The sequence below is a fragment of the Cornus florida genome, unplaced genomic scaffold (assembly GCF_030987335.1).
Source record: "Cornus florida cultivar Cherokee Brave unplaced genomic scaffold, ASM3098733v1 CherokeeBrave_3.0.0_Hap2_Chr08, whole genome shotgun sequence".
Lineage (NCBI taxonomy): Eukaryota > Viridiplantae > Streptophyta > Magnoliopsida > Cornales > Cornaceae > Cornus > Cornus florida.
Window position 1 is genome coordinate 17126605 of NW_026775578.1, and position 14230 is coordinate 17140834.

Here is a 14230-nt window from a genome sequence, read left to right on the forward strand (position 1 = left end):
GAACCTGAAGTTCATTGATCTTAAGTCATTTATACTGAGTATCCTTGCAAACCTGAAGTTTTGCAAAACGTAGAAATATAAATTATGTACTATTTAAAGAAGTACGTTGTAACGACCAGAGCCCGATGGTCCGAATTACTAACCGGGTCATCACCCGAACCCGAGGCCATCTAAGACAATGTCATCATATCTAAGGTCAATACATCATTATTACGTCATTATAAAGTCTATAGTAATCCAAGGTAACTTCATTTGACTTATGAATGGTCAAATCAAAAGAAGAAACAAGAAGTAAGGAGGGGCAACAAATCGGTTGACCGAAGTGGCACCTCGGTCGTTCGAAATGGCCCTATACCGGTCGACCGAAACAAGTCAATTGGAAATGGTCAAAATAGATACCAGTCGACCGAAATGCCATTTCGGTCAGCCGGAATGACTCCGCTGAAACAATCCTACTGCCGAACTAGTATAAGAACAGGGGAAATGTATAGGCCTCAATTGGACCTTAAAGCTGTCATAACTTGTCCCAATGCATTACAATATAATATAAGGTTCCTTAATCATCATCATTAAAAATGAGCATTCAAAGTAGCTCACGTTCGCTGTTGACCATAAGGATTTCATCAAATGACAATCTATATGTTTTGGTGATAACAAACCACTAATGGTGTTTAATGATTAATGTTCATGTTGAGTGTTATTGTGATCCCCTTGATTTCGGAATACGGGTTGATCAAGTCCGCGCACAAAATCAGGGGATATCAAAACAATTAAAGTGTTTAAACAAAGACATAATACAAAGATGAATAACAAAGAATAAATAAATCGTTGAAGAAAACTAATAAATAAATATTTCATTAATTAATAATTCTCCAACAATTACAACTCATGAATCCTGTAACTTAAGGACCCCTTAACCAAAATTCACTATCCAGAAGTTCATTATTAAATACTAACCTCAAATGAAAATAATAATAATATCCTACTTAAAAAAATAAATAAATAAATACCGAAAGAATGGATAAGTCATCCCCAGCTCCGGATCCTCAACCTTGATACTTGAACTTCTAATAACTTGAAAAATAAATCGTGGGTTAAACTCTACGAGCAAGTTATCTCTACCAGTCATCTGAAAACCAATAAGCAGATCATATCTGATCAAAACCAAACCTGATAAAGTTTTAACCTTACTAAACAATGATACGCATATGGTATAAATAATTATATACCGTATAACATTTACATCCATTAATAGTTTCGTTAATTTTCAAAACCATTAAACCATAATTAAAACATAATCATACCTAAACTAATTCCAAACTCCTTATCTTTTAAAGAGAATTCCCTTTAACCTTAATTCCATTTTAAATAAATTTTTAATCATTTAAATAATAAAATATAATTCAATGAAAATTGTATTTAATTCAAAAGCCAATAATGAATTTAATTATTTAAATCATACAGCCAATACCTAGGCTTTGACAAATCATTCATGTCTCTACCAATATTATTTTATTAATATATATAAAATAATACACTAATATGTAACTACTAGATTATTCTAATTTAAGAATATTTAATCCTAATCCAATTTATACATACAGTATCTATAGATGAATTTTAATCATCTAATACACAAAGCAATTAAATTATACTTTAGCAATTCAACCATGCTATTATAAATATATTTATTTATATATTGGCAACTCAACCATACCTCCTTAAGTATATTTATTTATTCATTTAAATTAGCGACTCATCCATTGCTTCCTATATATGTATTTTATTCATACAAATTCTTAGATATTATATTTAAACTTTTGGAAACTCATCCATGCATACAATTCAACCATGTACCGATTTTAAACTTAATAATGAACTAAATCACACATAGACATCTCATGCATATCATACGCATAACATCAATTTAAAAACCAACCTATCCAGATATACCAATTAAATAAGAATAATTAATATTAATTATCTTAAATAATGTATACATATACACATATATTGTATAATATATATGTGTATAATACATTCCATAATATATATATATATATATATATATAAACTTCATTTCATACTAATCACAAATTAAATAAACCATATATATACACGTCCTTCCGTAATAAATCTTTAATTTATTATATTTACGCAAATTAAAGGCTACTAAATATATTAGTAACACTCTATAACTCTTAGAACACCTCATCTAAAGGTTGATTTCAATCCTAACAAGCTTGAAATAAATTATGGAACGTCACCGGACCCCACAGAAACTTTTCAGGACCTCAAACACATTTGCACACACCTCAACGCGCCACCATATGCTATTCCAGTTGTTGCACGCACCTCCACGCGCTGCCACGCGCCTGATCCACTCTCGGCATGTGTTGGCAACTACTGAATGGTCGTTTAGTTGTGGTCTCATGAGCCGCACCGCACCAAATCTTTCTTCTGTTGACCAGACCAGATTAACGGTCCAGATTCCCATGCGTACCATATCTCTGTGCGCTGCACCACATCAGATCAATCCATAATCCACCAACTCAACCCACGGCCCAGATCAGCGTGCTCACCGTTCTCCTATGTACATGCCCGTACCAGATAGACTTCATATCATTAGGACTATAGAATGGTCCTGATTTGGGTGCACCAAGGCTCTGTAAGCCATGCCGCACCGAATCCCCCCTCCCTTAAGACATGCCGATTTACAGAAGCCTAATATATATATAAAACAGTGTATATTTTGCCTAGTATTTAATAAAAACAATTCTAAAAAAAATATCAGAAAATATAAAACAATTTCAAAAAAATTACAGAAAATCCCAGAAAACTCAGCAAAATTCCAGAAAATTTAGAAACCCTAATTAATCCTCTTGGGTTATAGATCCACCTATAAATTTATTTTAAAATATATATACAACATTTGTATATACAATTAAAATCCAATAATCCAAAACTAAAAAAATATATAATTTATTCATTCATTTATTCTGATCTAACCTTGATTTTAAACAAATAAATTTAATCTAAACATTAATACTCAAGGTGATAAACTTATGGGTCCTAAGAGGAGAGTTAGAAAAAAACTTGCCTGAAGGTTTCGAAACAAAACTGACGTTTCAACCTTTGATTGTCTCTTCTAATTCTGGCGTCCTCTTTCTCAGATCCGGCCTTTTCCTTATCAGTCATCTCTTCTTCTCTCTTTCTTATTTTTCTAACGTGACAAACTTTTATTGATAAAACCTCAGGTGTATATTTATACATATTAATACCTAATCCTATTCCAATAATGACTACTAAATAAAATGAATCATAATAATCATTAACTAATATATATATATATATATATATATATATATATATAGACACACATATTTTGTATAATATATATATGCATATTACCTTCCATAATTAACTATTAATTAATTAAATCATATATACCTATTTATATCCATAAATATATATCTATATATACATTATTCCATAACACTTACTAATTAATTATAATTATATATAATTAAATATATATTTATAATTATACAGAAATGATTATTTAAATAATCACAAAACCATGGCCATTATTAATCTCAATAAGGCTTCATTCAAGTCCAAGACCATATCTTTTGGTCCAACTTTCTTTAAGCTAAATCCAATTAATTTAAATAAATAAAATAATTAAATAAACACTTCAATTAAAATAACTAATTACAAAAATCATATAAATAAATAAGAATTTACAACCAAGTCACACCATACCAATAAAATCAACACGGCAACAATTCAATCAATAATTAAGTGCACAAACAATCAATCATTATACATAATCACAAAATATAACTTAATTAAGATAAGACAATTAATCTAACACTCAATTAAATAAAACGAATCATTTAAAAAATATATATAAATAAAAGCAATTAAACCCAAATAAATAAAACAAATCATTTAAAAATAAAATAAAAGTAATTAATTCCAATTAATAAATCATTTAGAATGTTAGAGTATTACATTTTTCCCCCCTAACAAAAAGAATTATGTTATCGGAATTCACGAATCCATAATATGAAACTCTGGTTTTTTAATCCAAATTTCCATTATTCCTTTATCCGTGTGGAATTAACCAATCCACACATACTCATAATTAGCAGACATATCTCGTAATTTATTAAGACGATGCTAAGCTAATCCATACTTGTTGTATTTAATTGTAATCTAACCCCACCAACTTACATGCGTTAGGAATTATCCCAATTAATGTATTTTCTTGCAGCAAAACAAATAAAAACCCATTTACACATATGACTGAAAATATAAAATATCGCAAACAATAGGCTATTGCCTAATCAAACAAAATATGAATAACCCACATAATGAGGTAATAACCTCCTATTTATTGCTAAACCAAGTCATATCCGTCACGAAAAAATGCTTTAGGTAATAACCCGTTTTCCATAAATATGTCCTTAATTAATGTAGGACTCGTAATTCAAATCCTTTTAAATAACAATCCACGAATGGAAAATCTTAAAAGATTGTCCATACAAATCCTTAAGTAATGCCGTACCAACAGGCAACTCCGCAAGCTTTATTGAATGCTCTCAATCGATCTTGAGTAAACTATCTTCTATGACCCATACCCTGTTGGATTCCATTGAGGAAAATAAAATTCTCCGAAAGTCAACTCTTTATGAGTAATCACTAGTGTATCAGCATTCTCATTATACCTAAACTAGATAACTTATCAGCAAACTAACCATTTTTTTGTATCTTGTTGACGTTTGAGAATATCTTCTCACAATTTAGTTATTTACTCTATCTCGCACCTGTATTTACTATATGAACATAAACTATCGACCTTCGTAGTTTATGATATTCAATCAGTTTCCACAATAGATATTGTCTCCCTACATACTGATTTAACATACGATCCTGGCACCTACGCTCTTGCCTCCTCCAATACCTTCTAAATCGGTGTCCTACTATTTGCTGATAAAATTATATGATTTAACTTTACGACGCACTAACGGACCGAATATAGAATACTATGAATCTTAACCTTAAGCACTAAGTAAAAGAATACACAACGCGAAAGTCACATAACGAAAGACACCCTAGGAACACTTGAACCTGGAGTACTCTGATACCAACTGTGATACCCCCTGATTTTAGAACACGTGTTGATCAAGTTCACGCACAAAACTAGGGGATATCAAAATAATTAAATTATTTAAACAAGTACAGAATACAAAGGTGAATAACAAAGAATAAATAAACCGTTGAAGAAAATTAATAAATAAATATTTAATTAATTAATAATTCTCTAACAATTATAACTCGGGAATTCTGTAACTCAAGAACCCCTTAACCAAAATTCACTATCCAAAAGTTCATTATTAAATACTAACCTCAAATGAAAATAATAATAATATCCTACTTTAAAAATAAAAATAAAAAAACTGAAAGAATGGATAAGTCCTCTACCTGCGGATCCTCAACCTTGATACAAGAACTTCTAATAACCTGAAAAATAAATCGTGGGTTAAACCTAACGAGCAAGTTCTTTCTACCATTTATCTGAAAACTAATAAACAGATCATCTCTGATCAAAACCAAACCCAATAAAGTTTTAACCTTAATAAACAATGATACTTATGTGTATAAATAATTATATACAGTATAATCTATGCATCTATTAATAGTTTCATTAGTTTTAAAAACCATTAAACTATGATTAAAATATAATCATACCTAAACCAATTCCAAACTCCTTCTCTTTTAAAGAAAAACCACTTTAACCTTAACTCCATTTTAAATAATTATTTAATCATTTAAATAATAAAATATAATTCAATGAAAATTATATTTAATCCAAAAGCCAATAATGAATTTAATTATTTAAATCATACAACCAATACTTAGGTTTTGACAAATCATCCATGTCTCTACTAATATTATTTTAATAATATATATAAAATAATACACTAACATGTAACTACTAGATTATTCTAATTTAAGAATATCTAATCCTAATCCAACTTATACATACAGTATCCATAAATGAATTTTAATCATCTAATACACATATCATTTAAATTATACTTTAGCAATTCAATCATGCCATTATGAATATATTTATTTATATATTGACAACTCAACCATACTTCCTTAAGTATATTTATTTATCCATTGACAAATCAATCATGCCATTAAAAATATATTTATTTATATATTGGTAACTCAACCATACCTCCTTGAGTATATTTATTTATTAATTTAAATTAACGACTCATTCATTGCTTCCTATGTATGTATTTTATTCATACAAATACTTAGGCATTATATTTAAGCATTTAGCAACTCATCTATGTCTACAATTCAACCATGTACTGATTTTAAACTTAACGATGAACTAAATCACATATAGACATCTCATGCATATCATACGCATAACATTAATTTAAAAACCAATCTATCCAGATATATCGATTAAATAAGAATAATTAATATTATTTATCTTAAATAATATATGCATATACATATATATTATATAATATATACGTGTATAATACCTTCCATAATATATATATATATATATATATATATATATATATAAATACTCCATTTCATACTAATCACAAATTAAATAAACCATATATACACATATAAAATTAAATATATATATATACACACTTCCTTCCGTAATAAATAATTAATTTATTATATTTACGCAAATTAAATGCTACTAAATATCTTAGCAACACTCTATAACTCCTAGAACACCAAGAACACCTCATCTAAAGGTTGATTTCAACCCTAACAAGCTTGAAATAAATTCTGGAACGTTAACCGACCCCACAAAAACTTTCCAGGACCACAAACACCTTTGTACATGCCTCCATGCGCCACCACACGTTCCTCCAATTGCTGCATACGCCTCCACGCACTTTTACTAATTGGCAGGCGTGTCCACGCGCTGCCACGCGCCCTCACGTGCCTGATCCACTCTCGGCGCGTGTTGGCAGCTGCTGATTGGTTGTTTAACTGCGGATTCATGAGCCGCACCGCACCGGATCTTTCTTCTGTTAACCAAACCAGATTAACGATCCATATGTCCATGCGCACCGTATCTCCATGTGCTGCACTACATCAGATCAATCCACAATCTACCAACTCAACCCACGGCCCAGATCAGCGTGCTCACCGTTCTTCTATGTACACGCACGTACCAGATCAACTTCATATCATTAGGACCATTCTATGGTCCTGATTTGTGCGCACCAAGGTTCTGTAAGCCGCGCCGCACCGAATCCCCCCTCCTTTAAGACACGTCGATTTACAGAAGCCTAATATATATATATATATATATATATATATATATAACAGTATATATTTTGCCCAGTATTTAGTAAAAACAATTCTAAAAAAAAAGATCCAGAATATTAAACAATTTCAGAAAAATTACAGAAAATCCCATAAAATTCAGCAAAATTCCAGAAAATTTAGAAACCCTAATTAATCCTCTTGGGTTACAGATCCACCTATAAATTTATTTTAAAATATATATATACAACATTTGTATATACAATTCAAATCTAATAATCCAAAACTAAAAATATATATAATTTATTCTTTCATTTATTCCGATCTAACCATGATTTTAAACAAATAAATTTAATCTAAACATTGATACTCAAGGTAATAAACTTATAGGTCCTAAGAGGAGAGTTAGAAAAGAACATGCCTGAAGGTTTCGAAACAAAACTGACGCTTCAAGCTTTGACTGTCTCTTCCAATTCCGGCGTCCTCTTTCTCAAATCCGGCGTCCTCTTTGTCAGCCCTCTTTTTTTTTTTTCTCTCTCTTCTTTTTTTAACGTGACAAACTTTTATCGATAAAACCTTAACACTTTGTTTGGAATGTTGGATTTGATGGGATTTGGATTTGAAAACATGATTTGCCTTGTTTGGAACCACGGAATTACAAAAGGGATTTGATAATTATAGGATTTCAAATACCATTTTAATTGCGTTTCAAATCCAGTCTAAAAAGCCAGGATTTGACGGGATTTAACGGGATATATACTCTTTAATTAAACATTTCCTTAATTAACCTTCCAACTTCTTCTCGTTATTAAACTCTTATTCTTATTAAACCCTATCATAAATATCTAATACCATATCTCAACCTCTAACGTTTTCCTTCATATTCTCTTATTTAATTAAATCATTCCTTGTAATACCCCTAATTTTAAAAGGACAATCCGGGAATTTAAATTAATTGTTTAAATAGTATTTTAATTTAATTAATTGTTTAAATTGTGTTTTATTTGATTAATTGATTGATTGCTGTTAATTTAAATTATTTGTGTGCATTTTTATTAAATTAATTGTTTAATTGCTTATTTTGTTTGATTTATTTGACCTAATTGGATTTTGTTATTTTAGTTGATTTATTTGGTAATTTTTTTTTTTTATGATATGTATTTTCTGTCTTTAATTATTTAGTTGTATTTTTATTTGGCTTTTATTTATTTAAGGAAATTAAGTTAAAGATTTTAGTTATTAAATTAGGGTATAGTTTTAATTGTATAATGGAATTCACGTATATAGCCGACACTGTTTTAAAACGTAGGTGTTGTTATGGGCTGACTACATTAGGGCTCTATCTATAATTATACACGGATTAGGGTTTTAATGGTAAGCCTATAAATACTCTGTTGTGTCTTAGCCTAGGGTTTTAAAATTACCAAAAGCTCTGTCACGTCTCAAAGTTACAGAGTGAAAACAGAGAGGGATTTTGTAGGGACAGAGCATTGTAAGGTTTGTCAAGGGAAGAATAGGGAGGACCAAGGAGGTGTAGAGGTGGTGGACTACCTAGAACTAGAAGAAGGTTGGATAGAGGGTTGTGTTGCCAGAACAAGCAAGGGCTGAACAGGCAAGTTCTTCTCTTTCTCCTTCCCTTTGGCTTGTGTTTTGTGCACCTAGATATACTCTAGGGTTTTAATGGAATAATAATTGAATCAAGCATGTTTTATATGTCAAATTAACCTAATCTTTGCCGTGAATTAATTCGATGATGGGTTTCTGAAAGTTCATTACAGTACTTATGTTATAAGCATGCGTGGTCTGTGGAACTTGTTGATTTGTAATTTGTTTGTAACTTCTGTAAACACATCTTGGGACTATACTGGACTGAATTTTACATGTATCTTAGATGCTATGTTGATAACCTAGATGTGTTGGAAATCTGTTATTGATGGTTCGTCCATATTTGTTTTAGTTATGTTCTCAAAGCATGAAGAATCTGTATAACTTGTAGACTCTGTATTTGTTTTTAATTTCTATAAGTACGTCTTGGGGACTATACTGAACATAATTAGGACTCCTAAGAAAAGTTTAAACCCAATTAGACAGGTTGCAACTGGCCGAAGACGAGGCAGAAGGTTGCAGAAACTTCAGACGGGGGAAAGGGCTCTCACAGAGGGAGAGAGCCGGCTCCATGGAGAAGGAGCCGGCTCCCTCCTACAATGAAGCCAGCTCTAGGTTACATAGAGCCGGCTCTAACCCAATGGAGCTGGCTCCATGGTTTAAAGGAGCCGGCTCAACTCCATTTTGGAGCCTGTTCAATGTTTTAAAAGAGCAGGCTCTTTCCAGTTGATGCGTTCAGTGGGTTTTCAGCTACTGTTTGGGCACTTGGGGTTCAGGAAAAGTTTTGAAACTTTAATGGGGGTTTTAAACAAATATTTTAACATGAAATCAAAGTCTTGGATTGCATAAAATACCCTCTTTTTATTAATGGAATTAACAGTGCGCAAATTAATCACTTTGCGTGCGGTTAACGGCTGGAAGGTAATTCATTGTCTAGTTCTAATTTGCTAATTTATGGTGCTAAAATAGGATTCTAAATTAAATTTTAGATACACGGAGAAGTCTTTTAATTGATGAATTAAACTTATGGATAGGCTAGGGCTCTGTGCTAAAGATAAAACAGAGTACAAGTATACAACTCAGTACGCTGTTACCGGATGGAAGGAAATAAATTGCTTAAATTAATTTTAACAATTTACTGGGCTATAATATGATTATAGAATTGATTTTAAATACGTGATAGAGTCAATGATATATTAGATTTGATCTATGCATATCTGGATGTTAATTGTTGAGTTATGAAATCACAATCTGCAACTATATGGTTTAATGCTTGGATTTAATTGCTGGAACTCTAACTGTTTTCCTGCAATTACTTGGATATTGGTTTTGGATTATATATATGTGGAATTTTAATTGCTGAATTAATATATTCTGTCAATTATATGGTTATGGAGGATTGTATGCACCGGTACGGGACGGTGGCATACTAGGGACGGTTTAGCTCAAAATGCTAATACCTAACCTATCGGATGAAAGGGATGGATTGTAAAATATTGAATCCTAAACCTTGTTTAGTCAGATCGACTGATTAAGTTGAAAGACTATCTGGATTAATTGTGTTTGTGTGTAGTCGGATCGACTGATTAAGTTGAATGACTACCTGGATTAAATGTTGGTTGTGTTTAAGTCAGATCGACTGATTAAGTTGAATGACTAAACTGGATTAAAATTCTTATGTCAATTCAACAAACAATAAAATGGCATACCTTGGGTTAGACGGACTTTATATATATGTTATGGCACCACGATATGGGCATGAGTCTCAGAGTCGTTGGTTAAGGAGCGTATATGCATTGGGATGCATAGCTGGATATGATGGTTGAGGTGTACCCTGTTAAGTCTAGGTATTCATACCCACCTTTGGGTGCGTTTTTGCATGTTGCCTTCTACTCAGGTTGAGACCCCATTATAGTCCAGTGAAGGTCCTCTAGTGTGGATATATTTATGTATGGACTAGATAGATATTGTGAGGTATTTAGGTGTATCTGCGTATCGGGTCACTGTATGGATTGCAGTTAGATTAGAACTTGTTCGTGGGCCTGACCCACTCTTATTTTTCAGGTATCGGACGGTTCCAGTCTTAGGCTTGATCGTGCTGTGCAGGGATTATCATTCATTCCACCGACGACGTAGAATGTCCTTCCATATTTTAGTATTTGGTTTTATGTCAGTTGTTTACGTTTCAGTTGAGATTTTTATTTAGGGGTCCACTAGGTGGATTCCCGAGTTGTAATTCATGGAAGTTTTGGAAGTTGGATTTTATTAAGTTTTATCAGGCTATTGAGGATTTTATATTAGTATTCTGTTCAGCTTTTAATACTTATTTCATTTTTTCATCTGTGTTCGTTTTAAAATACTTTAATTCTTTGATTTCCCTCGGGTTTGGGTATGGGCTTAATCAACCCATGTCTCGGATCCGAGGGGTATCACATTCCTATTATCTTATTTAACTAAATCCATGCTACTTTGTTCTTTATACAATAATACCATTGTCTTTAATCTATAGATATATATTTTTCCTCTGAGTGTTAAGCATATATTTTTTTTCTTTGAGTGTTGAGCATATCCAGGTTAGTAATAAATGTCATATTCAAGTCTTTTGTGTATTTGGATTTTAATTTTTTTTATATTTATTCGTCTTAATCTGAAATTTTATTTAAGTACGTATGGAGGAGAATTTTATAACCAAAAGTCATGAAATCCAATACTTTAGTATCCGCCACCACTTTTGTATTTTGTGTACTTACAAATTTATCCTCAAATCTCAAAGTTATGGAGTAAGATATCCATTTCTCAAAATTACCAAAAGTGTTTAACTGATTGATCTACTACCGCTTTTGTATTCTTGTATTTGAAAAATCTATAATATAGAATTGTATAACCAAAATCATGCTCCAATCCTCCATAATTCACACCATTTTGTTTGGTATACTCCAATATCTTAAACTGCATTTAAGAGATTGATCCACCACCATTTTTGTATTTTTTTACTTTGAAAAATTTACATTTGTACATTTGTACTTCAAAATTTTACACGAATGGAGCAGAATTTTATAACCAAAAATCATGGAATCCAATACTTTAATATCCACCACCACTTTTGTATTTTATGTACTTAAAAAATTTAAACGAAGAGTCATATCAGCATTTATGTGCAAAAAATGTATTCTTGTATTCTTGAATGGAGCAGAATTTACATTTTTGTATTCTTGTATTTTTTTTTTTTATATATAAAAATAATAAATAATTGTTTTTTTATTATAATAAATTTCATGTTTCAGAGTTCCATCATGTAATCATTTCCGTTGTTTGTCTTTCTTGATGTAACTTTGGAGTATATTTTACAATAAAATAAATATTTATTTATTATTTAAATAAGGGCAAAAATGGTATTATATTATTTTATTCGAAATCCCATTTTAAATCCAATTTGTTCCGAACAAGTAAATAGAATTTCATTTTAATTCCAATTTCTATTCCAATTCAGATTCCTTTTCCAAATCCTAAAATAATTGATTCCAAACAAAGCGTAAGTGTATATTTATACACATTAATACCTAATCCTATTCCAATAATGACTACTAAATAAAATAAATCATAATAATCATTAACTAATATATATATATAGACACGAATATAATATATATATATATATATATATATATATATATATATATATATGCACATTACCTTCCATAATTAACTATTAATTAATTAAATCATATAAACCTATATATATATCCATAAATACACATATATATATATATTATTCCATAACACTTATTAATTAATAATATTTATATATAATTAAATATATATTTATAATTATACAAAAATGGTTATTTAAATAATTACAAAACCATGGGCCTTTATTAATTAACCCAATAAGGCTTCATTCAAGCCCAATACCATATCCTTTGGTCCAACTTTTCTTAAGCCAAATTCAATTAATTTAAATAAATAAAATAATTAAATAAACACTTCAATTAAAATAACTAATTACATGAAGTATATAAATAAACAAAAATTTAGAACTAAGTCACACCATACCAATAAAATCAACACGCCAACAATTCAATCAACAATTAAGTACACAAATAATCAATCATCATACATAATCACAAAATATAACTTAATTAAAATAAGACAATTAATTTAGCACTCAATTAAATAAAATAAATTATTGAAATAAATAAATAAATAAAAGCAATTAATCTCAAATAAATCAAACAAATCATTTAAAAATAAAATAAAAGTAATTAATTCTAATTAATAAATCCTTTAAAATATCAGGGTATTACATTCTTCCCCCATAACAAAAGGAATTATGTCATCGGAATTTACGAATCCATGATATGAAACTTTGGTTATTTAATCCAAATTTTCATTCTTCATTTATCCGTGTGGAATTAACCAATCCACACCTACTCATAATTAACAGACATATCTCGTAATTTATTAAGATGATGCTAATCTAATCCATACTTGTTGCATTTATTTGTAACCTAACCTCACTAATTTACATGCGTTGGGAATTATCCCCATTAATGTATTTTCTTGCAGTAAAACAAATAAAAACCCATTTACACACATGACTAGAAATATATAATATCGCTAACAATAGACTATTGCCTAATCAAACAAAATATGAATAACCCACATATTGAGGTAATTATCTTTTTTTTATTGCTAAACCAAGTTATATCCGTCACGGAAAAATGCTTTAGGTAACAAACCGCTTCCCATTTTCAAACTTTATTAAATGAGTTTATGATAACCTAACTATTTCGCCTATTCTGGCAACACACAAAAGTTATCTAATAAGAGTAATCTCCATAAATATATTCTTAATTAATGTAGAACTCATAATTCAACTCATTTTAAACAACGATCCACGAATGGAAAATCTTAAAAGATCGTTCATATAAATCCTTAAGTAATGCCATACCAACAGGCAACCCCGCAAGCTTTATTGAATGCTCTCAATCGATATTGGGCAAACTATCATCTATGACCCATACCTTGTCCAATTCCACTTAGGAAAAATAAAAATAAAAAAAATCTCCGAAAGCCAACTCCTTATTTCCAAGTTAACCTATAGTTCTTTGTGAGTAATCACTGGTGTATCAGTATTCCCACTATACCTAAACTAGGTAATTTGTCAACAAACTAACCATTTTGTATCTTGATGACGTTTGAGAATATCTACAACTACGTTCATCCTCCCTGAACAATACTGAGTGTAGAAAGTAATAACTTCTCACAATTCAGTTATCTACTCTATCTCGCACCT